Source organism: Microtus ochrogaster, chromosome 17 (assembly GCF_000317375.1).
Source record: "Microtus ochrogaster isolate Prairie Vole_2 chromosome 17, MicOch1.0, whole genome shotgun sequence".
Taxonomy (NCBI): domain Eukaryota; kingdom Metazoa; phylum Chordata; class Mammalia; order Rodentia; family Cricetidae; genus Microtus; species Microtus ochrogaster.
In genome coordinates this window covers 24,983,890-24,988,183 of record NC_022019.1, presented here as the reverse complement: position 1 = coordinate 24,988,183, position 4,294 = coordinate 24,983,890, and positions in this window count along the sequence as shown.

The window sequence follows — 4,294 nt, the reverse complement described above, 5'->3', positions numbered from 1 at the left end:
AAAAAAAAACCCAAAAAAACCCATATAGTTCTGTTAACGTGGAATACAAACTAGTAGAAAAGAATATATTCTAGAATTTCTCCTTCTTACTAAGAATTTAAGAATGCAGTTTCTATATCATCTTCTTATACACAAAAGAAAATTCTATATAGAGATAATCAAATGGTATAGGCTTTTATTCTAATATTTAAATTTCTCACATATTTGTAACTAATTCATATCAGAAAAGAGCAGTGTAGGTTTTCCTGGTTTAATATATTATTGATACTAAACTATATATTTAAACACATTTAGCTTATAAATATATTTGGATATTTGTTTCTTCTACATAATATTACTTCACAAATTCCAAACTACCAAATTATTAATCTCACTTAGTTTAGCCCTCAAATCTGTGGCTTGGGTGGTATTTTCATGGGAATGTTTTTAAATGGGAATGGACAATGTGAAGCTAAGCTTGCCTTGTCTATCATGGGGAGTCGAAGGAATATTTGACAATTATTCAATTTGAACCATGTGTGATATAGTCCAATTTTAAAATTAAATATGCTAATAGTAAAAGTTATATATGAATAAAACTAACAACACACACTTAGACATAATGTCCTGGAAGATGATTAACTACAAATGTCTGAAAAAATTGTTGGTGGTAAATAAGAAAATAGAAAGAAAGTAGATATCATTGAGGGACAATTAAACAAACATGTAAGGAATTATAGAATGAATAATCCAGATATGAGAAACCTGATAATATTTTTAAGATTTAAAAAATTTATTTCCAAAACCTAAAATATATCTTTGACGCTAATAAATAATAAAAATTACAACAACACTGACCTTGACTTGACATGAAAGGGTGATGACCACAGTCCTCCACTGTTTATAAGATTATTCCATGGTCAGTCATGCAATGATATAAAAATATGAGCAAATATTTAAAAATGATAATGAAACTTTACCTTTTAATCTTTCCATTTATTTATTTGTTGCATGTGTATGTTTCAGTTGGTTACATATGAATAATGGCAACGAGATCAGTATCACGCTATAAGTTGTTCTGAGGAATTTTATATAAGGAGCAAATGTTCACTCCATTGTAAAAGATTATTTTGTGCTTTGTCTTCAGTATTTTATATCAATCACACAATAATAAAATTTAAACCATAAAACTGTCTAGAAATATAGTATTTAATCATTTAAGTTTGTAACTACTTTAACATTAGTAAATTTCTATTTTTTAATCTAAACACTGGTATATCTTATTTCAGTTCAGTGAATATTCCCTTTCTAAGGACTGATAAACTACTGATTCTCTTCCACCTTGACTTATGTTGAGCTTCTCTTGTCATATTTGAAGGCTAATTCTCTCTTTTCTACCTTTTACCTTCCCCCCTTTTTATATTGTGCATCCATTTTATTCTCTTCTCCGTGGGTTTGTCTTATGTTGTTTTTAGAAGTGTCTCTGAATAGCTCAGTATCCTCCATAATTGTATTATGTCATTGCCAAATTTCAGCAATGTTTATAAATGTATTTAAAGCATGCTTTAAATTATTTCATCAGAATGAATATATAAATCAATTAATTACTTCTATTCTTTATATTTTGTTTTCAACCATCATCAGTTTGCCTAACATAAATCAAATATGCAGAAATAAAATCTAATTGAATTTGAAAGCAGAACTTGTGGAGAGAAGTTGGTAGTGTTAGAACAGAAAACATAAATATAATATATATATATATTTGGATTTTCGAGACAGGGTTTCTCCTTAGCTTTTGGTTCCTGTCCTGGAACTAGCTCTTGTAGACCAGGCTGGCCTCGAACTCACAGAGATTCGCCTGTCTCTGCCTCCTGAGTGCTGGGATTAAAGGTGTACGCCACCACCACCTGGCCATGAGACAAAATATTAAGGAGAAAATTTAATTTAAAAAATTAAATTAGGTTCAAATAAATATATAACTCCAAACTTATTCCAACTGGTATGTGAAAGGCTAGAATTAGATATAACTCATAGTAAGTGTAGTCTAAACATTTTATTTATGTAAATGATATCTTCAAGAATTTTTATTATTATGTGTCAGTTATCCATTTCATTAAATTTATTAGCAAGTTATGTTCTATATCTAAATTATATTTATACTAAATTATCATTAAATTGCTATTATATATTGAATAATTAAAATTTATTAGTAAGCTATGTCTTATGTTTTTGCAGGAGGAATTTCTTAATGTTCAAGTGAAAGTTAATTAGTATTATTTATTCTGTTTTTCACAATCAGGCTCTCCATTTATTCCAGCAGGGTTCCTTTCATGACTTATGTGGTGAAATTTTCTATAACATGCTGTCAAGATTTGATATTGATTGAATAGAAAATAGAGCATTCTCATGTTTGAGGGATTACACTCAGATGTCTGAATAATTGTGGCAGTCATGTGTTAGTCATATTGGTATGTCATTAATTCTTCAGAGTAGTTCCTGCATACATTTTAAAGGATACTAAGATTATACAATTTTCATTTAGTTTATATCATTTTAAGCAGCTTAAAATACACTCTCAGCAAGTGTAATTAGATGGCAGTTAAGAAAATTGCTTCAAAATATAAATAGAACAAATCTAAGTCAAATGAACGTAGAAAACTATGAATGGCTAATAAAGCACCATTTATATGCTGAACAGCAATAATATGGAATAAATATGATTTCAAAATGAATTGTACTATTTGAGTCTAAATATATAAAAAACAAGCATTTCACATTTTATTGAAATCTTTCCTATTCAAATGTCTTAGCAAGAATTATAATTACTGAGAGAGAGTTAAGCCTTCTTCAAAGGCTGTAAATAATATTGATTATCGCATAATTAAATAAGAACAAGATCTATGGATAAAATGTTTAGATATGCTTACCTGGAAAATCTTAAAGCAGTGGATTTAATTGATCATTCAATTTTAAGTAGGTTATGTAAAATATGTTCAGAGGGATAGTTTTCTGACAATGTATTTATCAATATTTCACAAAAGTATAAGGAAACAGCTAATCTAATATTTAGAAAACAGAGGTCTTTGTAACCATATAGAATTTACATATTTGTGATTGTTACTGCTTACTCTCACCTTCACAGAAACTGAAAAGCAGGTCTCTAGGTTTAAGGGTGAGAAATTATTTATTTATTTATTTATTTATTAAAGATTTCTGTCTCTTCCCCGCCACCGCCTCCCATTTCCCTCCCCCTCCCCCAGTCAAGTCTCCCTCCCTCCTCAGCCCGAAGAGCAATCAGGGTTCCCTGCCCTGTGGGAAGTCCCAGGAACCCCCACCTCCATCCATGTCTAGTAAGTTGAGCATCCAAATTGCCTAGGCTCTTACAAAGCCAGTACGTGCAGTAGGATCAGAAACCCATTGCCATTGTTCTTGAGTTCTCAGTAGTCCTCATTGTCTGCTATGTTCAGAAGGGCTTCTTGAATTTTGCATGCAAATGGATGGAAATAGAAAACACTATGCTGAGTGAGCTAAGCCAGACCCAAAAAGAGGAGCATGGGATGTACTCACTCATATTTGGTTTCTAGCCATAAACAAAGGACATTGAGCCTATAATTAGTGATCCTAGAGAAGCTAAATAAGGAGAACCCAAAGAAAAACATATAGGCATCCTCCTGAATATTAACCTTCATCAGGCGATGAAAGGAGACAGAGACAGAGACCCACACTGGAGCACCGGACATAATTCTCAAGGTCCAAATCAGGAGCAGAAGGAGAGAGAGCATGAGCAAGGAACTCAGGACCGCAAGGGGTGCACCCACACACTGAGACAATAGGGATGTTCTATTGGGAACTCACCAAGGCCAGCTGGCTTGGGTCTGAAAAAGCCTGGGATAAAACCGGGTGAGAAATTTTTTACCTTCTGGTCATGCCAAAGAGATATGGCTTTAGGGGCTGGAGAGATGGTTTAGCTAGTCAAGAGAGATGACTTAAATTGCATCTGTAATAGACAGGATGCTAGACTGTATAAATAGTAAAGGGGAGCTCTGCAGAAGCATGCATTTGTTTACCATCTGCTGACTGGTTGTAGATATGATATAGCCAGCTGTAATCTCCTTCTGCCTCTATGTTCCTGCAACTATGGACTATATATGAACTGTGAACTTCATTAAGTTCTTTTGCTAGAATGTAGAGAGACCCCGCCTTTTGGGGTGGGACAGCCTCCGGCGAATGTTTTCCAATGGTAAAAGAAGATACCAGAATACCAAATGTTTTAATTGTGGCAAAATGGGTCATATGAAGAGGAATTGCAAACAAC